This window comes from Aotus nancymaae, unplaced genomic scaffold, assembly GCF_030222135.1.
Source record: "Aotus nancymaae isolate 86718 unplaced genomic scaffold, 86718_ANA_hifiasm-v0.15.2.pri h1tg000058l, whole genome shotgun sequence".
NCBI lineage: Eukaryota > Metazoa > Chordata > Mammalia > Primates > Aotidae > Aotus > Aotus nancymaae.
Genome location: NW_026988472.1, coordinates 42,011,621 through 42,024,897, shown reverse-complemented (window position 1 = coordinate 42,024,897; position 13,277 = coordinate 42,011,621). Strand labels below are relative to the sequence as shown.

At 38.0% G+C, this 13,277-nt stretch overlaps 1 pseudogene; it reads right to left on the bottom strand.

Moving 5' to 3' along the window:
* Window positions 1–4,746: 4,746 nt before the first annotated feature.
* Window positions 4,747–4,819, bottom strand: LOC135270035 (U4 spliceosomal RNA; annotated as a pseudogene).
* Window positions 4,820–13,277: the final 8,458 nt, after the last annotated feature.

Sequence of the window (13,277 nt, the reverse complement as noted above, 5' to 3'; positions counted from 1 at the left end):
CAAAATCTCAGAGCAAGAGGGGAAAATGGTTCCTGTTCTCGAGAGATTACTGTGCCTTCAATGTCTCCCTGATAATCACGCACATGCAATTCTCTGCACCCCTGATGTTCTCCTCCCGCCCACTGGCCATTCCTGGGGCCCGATCGGGCCGAGGTGGGGCTGGTCTCAGATAGAGGAGACCTTTTGGAGAGGCCGCGGGCGTTTTCTGCCTGCAAAAGCCGCCTGGCCTCCCTGTTAGGCTAAATGTGAAGCGTGTGGCGGCACAGGCCGCCGGCGGGCCGAAGCCTATTTACATTAAATTCCATTTAAATTTGTTGGATATGTGGGTCCTTAAGATGACGGTTTGCGGCCTCTTCGTGCTTCAGGGGATTTTGTTACTGCGCTGGCATTCCTTTCTCATCCCAGCCCCGGCCCCTGCTGAGTCATTTTTGTCACCTGCAGGGGTCCCAGAGCGACCCCACCCCAAGCTGTCGGAGCTGGGTAGAGCTGGGCTGAACTGCCCTGGTCCTGCTTACCTGAGCCTTGCTCTGCCAGGGAACTTCGCAGCCCCTGAGGAGGCGGCGGGTGGGGAAGGAGAAAGCTTGCTGAAAGGCCAAAAGGGGAATGGAGAGAAAAAAATGAGGGCCTGGAGCAGAGGGGACGGAGTTGGGGGAGGCGACCAAGGTGCCTGCGTGCAAAGGGAACCGAAGTGTACGTCCCGCTCCAAGAGAGACTCCTCTTGCAAAAGCACCCCCGGAACATTTGCTGCCTTGATACCTTTCCAAGTGCCTTCATGCTCAGATGCTATCTTGCAGATGCCGTTGTCATGCCCACTTTTCTGACCGGGACGCAAACCCAGACGTTAGTCAGTGGCAGAACCAGTCACATTCCCTTCTATAGATGTTTATCGTCTTGTTTTCGATACAATACAATTCATTATTATAGCGCCCTCCCTCCAGGCAGGGTCCAGGAATCTTGTTAGTGCCTAAGGCGGAGGGGGTGGCTGGAGAGGGAGAGTTGGAAGGGTGTTTAAGCAATACAGCCCTCATATTAGGACACTGGTTAGTCAGACCTTTTCTAAAAGGACCTAGATAGTAAATACTTTAAGCTTTAGGGGCAACTGCTCACTCTGTCGCGTTGTAGCGCAAAGCAGCCATGGAAAATGTAGATACATTTGGCCGTGTTCCAATAAAACTACAGACACTGAAATCGTTTTCACGGGTCACAAAATCTTTTGATTTTTTTTTTCAACCGCTTGAAAATGGAAAAACCATTCTCAGCTCGAGGGCCATACAAAAACATGTGGTGGGTTAGATTTAGTCGGAGGACTGCAGTTTGCCCACCTTGTTCTAGAATAATTGTGCCTTATGGCTCTGCTTCAAAGAGAACCTCGTGTGCAAAGCAAGAGGCGGCTTGGGAGATTATTTGTATCCCTTTAATACAGTGTACTCATTTCTGATAAGAAGGCTTGATTTCCAAAACCTTATTAAAAGAAATGTTTAAAGGACTGAAAGAAAAGAAATCTTCCCAGACGATGTGGCTTTAAAATCTTGATACTGTTTACCTCAGTGAGGGTCAAGGAAAGAAATATGAAACAAATATTTTGGGAGTTTCTGAGGATATTCACACATTATCATACATTATCATACAATCTGAAAATATGTACAGCATATTTCATTAGTTTTGCATTTTTGTTGTTGTTAAATTGAATCTGTTAATTCTATTTAATTGTTTTGGCCTTTTCTCCATCAACTACTTTTTTTGCATTAAAAAAAAGTAATACGTTTTCTCTCTTGGATTGCTAAACTGTTGGGTTCTTTTTGTCTTTCTCCCCAACCTCTTAGCTCTGGGTCCTAATCTTTCCTGGCACTTCTTCTGGGGTTATTCGTTTTGTCTCTCCTGTGCTCAGCTGATAGAGTAAGGCACAAACAGGTGCACACACACAAGGAAGGGATGGATTTTATTACATTTTTTGAAAATGCAAATTCTAAATGGACTTCATGATTGTGCTTAGTCACAACTTGAAGTTTGAAAAACATTACACTATGATTTTTAAACTTTTTTCTTTCTTCTTTCTTTCTTTCTTTTTTTTTTTTGAGAGAAGCTCTCATTCTGTCACACAGGCTGGAGTGCAGTGGCATGATCACAGCTCACTGCAGCCTCAACCTCCTGGGCTCAGGCGAACCTCCCACCTCAGCCTCCCGAGTAGCTGGGATCACAGGCACAGCCCACCACTCCCAGATATTTTTATTTTTATTTTTTGTAGAGACAGGGTTTCACTATGTTGCCCAGGCTACATCCTGAGCTCAAGGATCTGGCCACCTTGGCCTCTCAAAGTGCTGGGATTACAGGCATGAGCCACTGTACTGGGCCTGTTTTTTAAACCTTTAGCTGTCCCCGAATACCCTTTACAAAATATCAACATGCCCTCATCCACCCCCACAGGTAATCACCTTCTAGCTCCTTTACTCTATTTTCTGTTTTTTTCACAGCGCTTATCGCTATCTGACAGATGTTTGTCCACAGGCTTTTTCCTGCACACTAGAATGTAAATTAGAAGGTAGGATTCTTGTTTTGTTGTGCCCCCAGCACCTGGACTGGTGCTTACCAGACGAGGAAGCTGAGCCAGAGTGGTGAGGTTTCTTGCTAAGATGACATAGCTAGTGAGTGTTGGAGTTGGAATTTGAATTTAATCAGTCTTATATTAAGACAGCAAAAATGATCCTATGTGATAGAATGAACTATTTACTGAAAGGAATCAGAGACATAATACCCAGATATACCTGCAGAATGAGTCCATGTTCATTAGCAACCATGCCTCACTAGGTCAAGGGGGAAAAATTTTTAGCCATTCAAAAAAATTTTGGGAGTACCTACTGTGAGGCAAGCAGTGTTCTGGAAACTGCAGCTAGCTGGATGAACAAGACATACAGAGATTCTCTTCTTTTATACGTTGCTTTATTGTTTGTTTTTCTTATTACAAAAACAAAGCTTGTTACAAAATATCTGAAAATTATACAAGCAAAAGAGGAGCATAAGGAATATCAGTTTTGTTTCTGGCCAAATTGTTTTCATCCAGTCATTATTGGGAGCAGAAGAAAATACACTGAAATTTAATAGCCATTGTCTCTTGATACTAATATATTGTTATTTTATTCTTCATATATTGCCCTATTTTAAAATTTTTCCCACTGGACACACATTGCTCATATAAATAGAAAAAATGCATGCATTTTAGAAAAAAAAAGAGGAGTAATACAAATGAAGAGTTGTCTTAATGTGGTAAAATTCTAAGTAATTTCTTTTAAAATTGTTTAGGCTGGGCACGGTGGCTCACGCCTGTAATCCCAGCACTTCAGGAGGCCGAGGTGGGCAGATCACCTGAAGTCAGGAGTTTGAGATCAGCCTGACCAACATGGAGAAAACATTTGTCTACTAAAAATACAAAATTAGCCAGGCGTGGTGGCGCATGCCTGTAGTCCCAGCTACTCGGGAGAGGCAGGAGAATTGCTTGAACTCAGGAGGTGGAGGTTGCGGTGAGCCGAGATTGCGTCATTGCACTCCAGCCTGGGCAACAAAAGTGAAACTCCGTCTCAAAAATAAATAAATAAATAAAACAAATAAATAAAATAAAATATTGTTTAATACAATTGTGCAAGACGGAGTTGAAGGAAAAGTATTATAATAGAAAACACACTGTACATCTTTGAACTTGTACTTTATTTTCGTTTACTACTGTGATATTAGGTAAAGTGAAGTAACTGTTTTATACTTACAAATGAATGTGTTAATATGCAACCTTTGTGGGTGTCCCTCTGGATTTCTAAAAGACCAACTTACCCTGTCGCTAGCTGTTGAGGTTAAGCCACTTGAGCTCTGCACTGGGGACAGTGAATAAAGGAAATGACCTAGACCACAATTGCTGAGGCTTAGACTTAGAATCACTGGGGCGTGGTAAATAAATATTTGTCAGACGAAAAAGAATGAACAAGAAACTCCTCTTGGGCTTGTCCCAATCCATAAGCAGCAATGAGAAAGCTTTGCATGTAAACCTCCTTTTTAAAATTTTATTTGTAATGGACATCACAATTGTAAATAATTTATGGGGTAAAATGTGATGTTTTGATATATGTTTACATTGTGAGATGATTAAATCAAGCTAATTAACAAATTCATCACCTCTCATACTTAACATTTTTTTGTGGTGAACACATTTAAAATACACTCTTTCAGCAATTTTGAAATATATAACACATTACTATTTATTATAGTCACCATTTTGTAGAATAGATCACTAAAGCTTATTTCTCCTAACTGTATAATCTTCTTGCAGACACATCGCCCTGAGTGTTTCACTCTGAGTACAATATTCTTTTATTCAATGTTTTCATATGCAATGCATTCTTATTTACCACCGAAGACCTCTTCTGAAGTTCATTGTAGTGTACGTTTGTTGTAATTGCTGGCCACCATCCATTCTTCTCCAGGAAACAGCATGGTAGATTTCTTTTGAGTAAACTACTCACTCTTCCTTAATCAGTTACAGTTTGGGAGTACTGTCCGTCAGGATGTCCCACTCTCCACCAACTAAAGGATAAGGCGCCCGACCCCGGTGGGCAACACCCTTCTTGGAATGTGGATTCCATAGATTCATGCTGGTGAAACACCTGGAGGTGCAAGTCCATTGATTCCCGCTTCCTGGGTCTCTGAAATGGCTCTGGTTTCTACCTTTTCCAAGTCGGCTCCTTTGATTCTGTGAGCTCCTACGTAGCTTTTCAATTAGCAATAATTATGCCTCGGATAAACCTCATTGGCTATGATACTGCCACTGCGCAAAGCTCCTATGTAGCTTTTATGGATTTCCTTTTTGCTTAAGTTAGCCTGTGTCCATTATTTGTTGCTTACCATCAAAGAAATCTGATATTTGAGTAAACCTACCCGCTTCTCTCTCCAAGTCCTGAATTTAACCACAGATTATCCTGAGTAAGGAACATGACCTTTGTAGCTGGAGAGGACACAGACAGGATACTAAAAAATTTGCAAAATTGTACTTGCAATTGTAAAAGAAAGCTAAACACTCTGGAAAGCAAAAGCCGTGCTAAGTATTTCACATAGAGGTGATTCAATACAGAGTATTGGGTACATATCAGCTACTTCACCTGGCTGGCTGGCACTCCCCATAGTCATTGCTCAGACAACTGAGAAGTGTACTACTCAGGTGAGACTCAGATCACCAAGGAAGGTGTGGCTGGTTGGTGCTGGCAGCTGTGTAGAGACGTGATATGGTGATGCTGGGAAGGCTGAAAGTGGAGGCCAGAGCCATGTGTGTTGGGCAGCTGTTGATTGTCATTGGCAACAAGAAGACTCTTCTCACCCCTTCTAATATCCCATCAGAACCTTCCATTGACAGAACCTAACAGGAAGGCAACCAGCAAGGGAGTTTGGGAAAAGCAGTTTGCAGTGCCAGCCCTAGCATCACAAACAAAGTAAAAGGGGTTTAGCTTAGCACTAAGAGAAGGCAGGCGAAAAACCACAACAAAACCATGCTTCACTTTTAAGAGGATCAGTAATGGTTTTTGAAAATAGACTTCCCTAGTAAATTGGAAATTTGCAATATAACTGTGGCTGAATGTAAATTACTTCATTATTGTACTACGCTGAAAGACCTAAGGGCACAAATTTCAGATCTGTAACATGTTCTCTGGCCCTCAGTGACGGCATATGGATATATCAGTTGGAAAATTTGCCTTCCAATACATATTTATGAGGTACAGGTGGTACAGCAAGATTATTTAGTTTGATTATTACAAAGAGGAAACTGGCACTGATGTAAAGCTATCATAGCCATCAAAAGGTCTGTAATTGTAAGGTCACTTACAAATTCCTGTTGAGATTTGCTTTCCAAAATAGGTTAGAAGAAAAACCAGAGACATTTATTATATTGTTGAAAAAATACTTCACAATCTCTAAAGGGAAATTATACATGCTTCAAATGTACAGATCTATTAGGTCAACAGATTTTATTCAGAAAGTTTGCAAACTTACTGCTCATCTGAGATTAATCAATAGAACGGGAAATTATTATAATAGTAGAAAACAAAATGTTAGATAAAAATGCATCTGTGAATGTTCACAGCAGCTTTATTTGTAATAGCTAAAAACTGAAATCAGCCCAGACGTCCTTCAACTAGTGAATGGTTAAACAAACCGTGGTACATTCATATCATCAATGTACCAATAAAAAGGAAGAAACTATTGATACAATAGCTTAGATGAAACTCCAGGGAATTAGGCTAAGTGAAAAAATCCAATCTCAAAAGGTTACATACTTACTACATAATTCCTTTCATATTGCATTTTTGAAATAAAAATCAGTACAGGTTAGTTATGCCAGGGGATAAGGATGGGAGGTGGTGTATAGGAAGGTAAGTATGTTATAAAAGGGCAAAATGAAGAATCCTGGTGCTTGTGTAGTATTGGAACTGTTCAGTATCTTGACTTTGGTGGTAGATACACAAACCAACAATTCTGGGTGATAAAATTGTATAGTACTTTACATACACACACACAGGACGACAAGTAAAACTGGGAGAATCTAAATCAGATGAGTGGATTGTATCAATGTCAATATCCTGGTTGAGATATTACACTATTCTTTTGCAAGATGTTACCTTTGTGGGAAATTGGGCAAAGTGTAGAGGAGAGCTCTCTATATTATTTCTTACAACTGTGTGTGAGTCTACAATTATCTCAAAATTGTAATTAGAAATTATAAATGGTATGCAGAAAAAAATCAAAAAACCTTAATGATGTGTTCAGTATTGTTCCATTTATCAACTGAAATAAAGGCAACAGTTCCTGTATGTGTGGAGTGCTTTTTAAAAAAACTTAAAAATTATAGTCAATTTTCAACACACAAAAAAGAATAGTGGAATGAACTACCTACATACATACCATCCAGCTGCAATAGTTATCAGCTCATAGTCAAATATATTTCATCTCTCTCCCCAACCTACCCTTCCCATCTGTTATTATTTTGATGCAAATATTACATATCACACTATTTCATCTGCACATATTTCTCTATGCATCTCTAAAAGACAAGGACTTTTCAAAAAATTCAAAGTAACTACAATACATTCTCATATGTAAAAAAGTAACAATAGTTCTTTGATATCAATTTCCAGATAATATTTGTATTTCCTGTTTGTGTGTGTTTTAGCTTTATTTAGGTATAATTTATGTACAATACACTGCACCCATTTAAAGTATACAATTCAATGAGTTTTGACAGATGTAAATGCCCATGAAACCACAACTACAACGTAAAAAAAAAAACAGAACATTTCAATCACACCCAGAAGTTTCCTCGTGCCCCTTCCTCCATCAATGATCACTGAGCAACCACGGATCTGGCTGCTGCCACCACAGATGAGTTTGCAGAGAACGTGGTTTTGGAAGAAACCTACTTAAATGGTACATCATTTTATAAAAATTAGAGGAGTGTTTAGAGAATGAAGAAAGACGTGTATATATTCTTATCTGTTATATTTCAATAGTGAGCCCCAAGGCAGAAAGCAAGTTAAATTTGGAATACTCCAATAGTAGCAGCCCCTACTCAACACTTATTGAGGGCTTACTATGTGCCAGATACTTTACCTATATTATGTAATCTGCCTCATGATAACCTTACAATTATTATTAATCATGTTATTATCATCAAACCCATTGTACAGTTGAGTACACTGAGGCTGAGGTTAGGCAACTTGCCCATGATCTCACAGCTTGCAACTGAAAATGTTTAGATTAAAAAAAAACAAATAATCTGACTCCAGAGACAATTCCCTTAAACATTGAGCTGTAGTCAGTTTATCAGCAAAAAGAACTGACACAAAAATAACACCTCGAGGTATTGCTAAGAAGTCTTACGTCTCAGCCAAGCACGGTGGCTCACACCTGAAATCCCGGCACTTTAGGAAGCCAAGGCAGGCGGATCACGAGGTCAGGAGTTCGAGACCAGCCTGACCAACATGGTGAAACCCTGTCTCTACTAAAAATACAGAAGTTAGCCAGACATGGTGGCACGCGCCTGTAATCCCAGCTACTCGGGAGGCTGAGGCAGGAGAATCGCTTGAACCCGGGAGGCGGAGGTTGCAGTGAGGTGAGATCACGCCATTGCACTCCAGCCTGGGCGACTGAGCGAGACTCTTTCTCAAGAAAAAAAAAAGTCTCACCTCTCTTTGACGAAGGAGCAAAGGCAATTCAATGGACAAAGGATAGTCCTATAGTCCTTTTAACAAAAGGTGCTACAATAACTGGACATGCACATGCAAAAAAAAAAAAAAATGCTAGACATAGGCCTTACACCTTTCACAAAAATTAACTCAAAATGAGTCAGAGACTAAATGTAAAATGCAAAACCATAAAACTCCTAAAATATAACATTAGAGAAAATCTAGATGACTTTGGGATTGGTGATCACTGCTTAGACACAACACCCAAAGTATGATCCACAAAAAAGAAAAATTGATAAATTGGACTCTATGAAAATTTGAAACTTCTGCTCTGCAAAAGACATTGTTAAGAGAACAAAAAGGTAAGCCATAGAGAAAATATTTGCAAAACACTTATCTGATAAAGACTGGTATCCAAAACATATAAGCAATTCTTAAATACAACCTTAAGAAAACAAATAGCTCAATTTAAAAATGCAAGGATCTGAGCAGACACCTCACCAAAGAAGATCTACAGATGGCAAATAAGCATATGAAAAGATGCTCCACATCATATGCCATTACAGAATTGCAAATTAAAACAAGAAGATACCATTACACACATATTAAAATGGCTAAAATCTATGGAACAGTAAAAAGATCAGTGCTTGCCAGAGATTCAGGAGGAGGGGAGGGAGGGATGAATAGATGGGGTTTTTAGGACAGGAAAACTATTCTCTATGGTACTGTAATGGTGGATACATGTCATTATATCTTTGTGAAAAGCCATATAATGTACAACCCAAAGACTGAACCCTAAAGTAAACTATGGACTTCGGTTAATAATAATGCATCTATATTGGCTTATCAATTATAACAAATGTGCTACATTAATGCAAAATTAACATGTGTGAAATTAAATTAATAGAGATTAACATGTGTGAATTAACATGGGAAACTATATTGATGGGAACTGTACTTTCAGCTCAATTATTCTGTAAACCTAAAACTGCTCACAAAAATGAAGTCTATTAATTTAAAAAGCCTTATCCTAAGACTCAATTTCCTCATCTCCAAAGCAAGGAGTTGGACTAGATCTCTGAATGAAATCCTGTATTTATAAGTAGAGATAAATTGTTTTTTTATCCCCTTACATTTCCAAAAGAGTTCACTTTATTATTTTTCCCTCTCTCTGCCATGTGGCTTTCAATGATTGCATTGATAGATCAGCCAAGCTGGCATCACTTGGCTGTGGGTGTTCCGGCAAAGAATAGGCTCACACAGAAGATTCAAAAGTTTTCTTTATCAAGTCATTTTGGTGATCTTTTAAATAAAACTTTGGGGGAAAATGTGTTTCTCAGGTCTAGCAAATGTTTTCTGTCCCTTAGTTTGAAGATCATTTTGTGTATTCATCTATAATTTTAGCTTCAGTGACCTTGAAAATATGATTATTTCAAGTTAGAGTAAATATTCAAACTTTTGGGGGATTTTTTTTTTTTTAATATAGGGTCTCGCTCTGTCACCCAGGCTGGAATGCAATGATGTGATCACAGCTCATTACAGACTTGACCTCTGGGACTCAAGTGATCCTCCCTGGACTACAGGTAAATGCCACCAAGCCCAGCTAATTTTTCCATACAGACCCCATTTGTAGATGGAGTCTCACTATATTCCAGGCTGGTCTCAAACTCCTGGGTTTAAGCCATCCTCCTACCTGGGATACTTCCATATGGGGATTACAGGAGTGAGCCACTTCACCTGGCCAGGAAATCTTAATTATTCTATGATTTTAGTTAAATCCTTTGTTAACCATGCCGTGTAGCCAAATATCACAATAATTTAGTCTTAAATGAACATAAAGATTTATGTAGTAGTGTGAATTGGTCACATGGATGTTATTGTTTCATCCTAGCATTAAATAAAAAGACATTCAAGAGATCATGGCCGTATAAACTGCCACTCTAACTTCTCCTTGCTGAGGGGAGGTACAACATTTATATAAGCCACAATGTCCCATGCTCCCTACTGGCAGTCATAAGTGTTTGGTCATGTTTAATGAGTCAAATGGAGTGAAGAATGAGGTACAAGAGGACTAGAATAAAAAAAAATCAGCAACCATCATAATGTATACCATAATGTTATTTAAGTTGTAAATGTATAAATGCACTGTGGATGATTTCTATTGAATATTTTATTTTATTTTATTTTACTTTATTGTGAGACAGAGTCTCATTCTGTTGTCCATGCTAGAGTACAGTGGCACAATTTTGGCTTACTGCAACCTCCACCTTCCAGGTTCAAGTGATTCTCCTGCCTCAGCCTCTCAAGTAGCTGGGACTATAGGCACCAGCCATCATGCCCAGCTAATTTTTATATGTTCAGTAGAAACAGGGTTTCACCATGTTGGCCAGGCTGGTCTTGAACTCCTGACCTCAAATGATCCACCCGCCTCAACCTCCCAAAATGCTGGGATTACAGGCGTGAGCCATTGTGCCAGCCGGCTGACCCTATCGAATCATTTAATTCCTAAGGAGTCAGGGTTATTTGAGTTTATGGACCTTAAATTTACATTAAATAGTATTTTGTTGTTCTGGGGGTAACTGTTAACACTAAGTATTTTTGCTTATGTTATATTAATTATTCTTTTTTAGTCAAGAAGAAGGAGACTTGCCCCATCCACCACTTCACTACCATTATAGAAAGGAATGTTAAATATATATATTTAGCTTGCTTACAACACTGGCTTTTACCTTTTTCTTGGCTGCAACCTATAGTTATGCATACATTTTTCATCTATCTATCTATCTCAACTATCAATCTGATGCTGAAACAATTTTTCAAAAAATAGTACTTATCTTTGTTATGTATAATATACTCTGATACGATCTGTTCTGTTCTATTTCATTTTAAAAATTGCTGCTCATGACCCTCTAATTTGATTCCATGAATGGGCCAAGATGGGCAGCTTGAAAAATGTGGCTTGGAGAGCTCCAGATAAAATGTGCAGTGAATAGACCAAATTATCACATGTAATGATAAAAATGCTCTAAAAGGTTTTCACCACTTCAATTCTGAATAAATGTAAAAATTTAAAACTAACATATGATACACTATTTCTGGGGAGTAGGATTGAAAGATAAATCCTTTAAATTTTAGCTTCGAAATTGTTTGAAAAAGTTATTTTCACGTAGAACTTTTATAGTAAAAAAAAAGTCTAACATGATGTAATTATTTACTCCAACGAGCTGATGTTGTATTTTCTAAAAGTAATGTTTTATAAAAAAATAGTAAAAAATTGGGTGTAACAGGAACATGGAATTATAGGGTATTAGTTGCATAAATTGTAGATTATTCATGGGATGTACTACGGAACCATCATAAATGATTATGCAAGGTCTAGCTCAGTGGTTCTCAACTACGGGTAATTTAGCCTCCCAGAGGACATTTGCCACTCTCTGGAGACATTTTTGATTGTCATAACTGGGAGAGGGGGTGCTCCTGGCATCTCGGGGGTAGAGGCCAGGAATGCTGCTAAACATCTTCCCATGTACAAGATAGCCCCCCACGACAAACAATAATCCCCAAACATCAATAATGCTGAGACTGAGAAACCCTAGTCTAACTAAATGGCTATATCTATATTTACCTCATTTTGCATAGCTGTAAGTCATTCTTTTTATACATGTATTCCACCCAGAAAAAAAGAAGCTTTCTACCTAGGAAACCAGGCCACCTTATGCCTTATAATTGTTTATTAAATATTTGTTGAATTATTACACAAGAAACAAGATGAACTCTGTAATTACTGAAATGGAAAGATGTTCACAATATATTTAACTGAAAAGCAAGTAGGTTATAAAACAGTATAAGTGATCTACAGATTTAACACAATCCCTAACTCAGTTAAATTCTCTGCAGAAATTGATAAGCTGATCCTCAAATTCATATGAAAAGTCAAGGGATCTGGAAAAGCCAAAACAATCTTGAACAAAGTTGGAGGACTCACACTTCCCTAGATCAAGACTTACTACAAGCTACAGTAATCAAGACAGTGTAGTACTGGTGTAAGGATACACATATACATAAATGGGATAAAATTGAGGGTCTAGAAATAAAATCTCATATTTATGGTCTGTTGATTTTTTGACAAGGGTGCTAAGATGATTCAATGAGGGAAAGAACAGTCTTTTCATCAAACAGTACTGGGACAATTGGATACCCTCATGAAGTTGTATCCTCAACTCCATGCACAAAAGTTAACTCAAAATGGATCATAGACCTAAATGTAATAGTTAATACTGTAAAACTATCAGAATAAAGAATAGGAGTAAGTCTTCATGACTTAGGTTTCTTAGCTATAACACCAAACGCATAAGTGGCAAAAAAAGATAAATTGGACTAATCAAAAACTTTTGTGCCACTAATGATACCATTAAGAAAGGTTGGTTAATGGGCACAAAAAATAGAGTTAGAATGAAAAAGATCTAGTGTTCGATAGTTTAATAGGGTGACTATAGTTAACAGTAATATATAGTTCAAAATAGCTAGCGGAGAAGAATTGGAATGTTCTCAACATAAAGAGAAGACAAATGTTTGAGTTGATGGATAAGTAATTACCCTGACTTGATCATTACACATTGTATGTATGTATCAAAATATGACATGTACCCCCAAAATATATATGACTATTTTATACCAATAAAAAGTGGAAGGACAACCCATAGAATAGTAGAAAATATTTGCAAATCACATATTTAATAAGCGAATACATTGCTACAGAATATATAAATTCTATAGATATAATTTTTAGAATATATATACATAATGTATTAAGAAGTCTTACAACTCAATAATAAAAGACAATAACCCAATTAAACTTTCAATAAGCCAATTTAAAAATGAGAGAACAATCTGGATAGACATTTTTCCAATAAAAAATATATAAATGGCCAAAAAGCACATAAGAAAATGCAAATCAAACCCAAATGAGATGCTCACAGTCACAAGAATAGCTATAATAAAAAAGACAGTAACCAGACACCCCACAGAGTGGGAGAAAATATTCACAAACTATGCAACTGACAA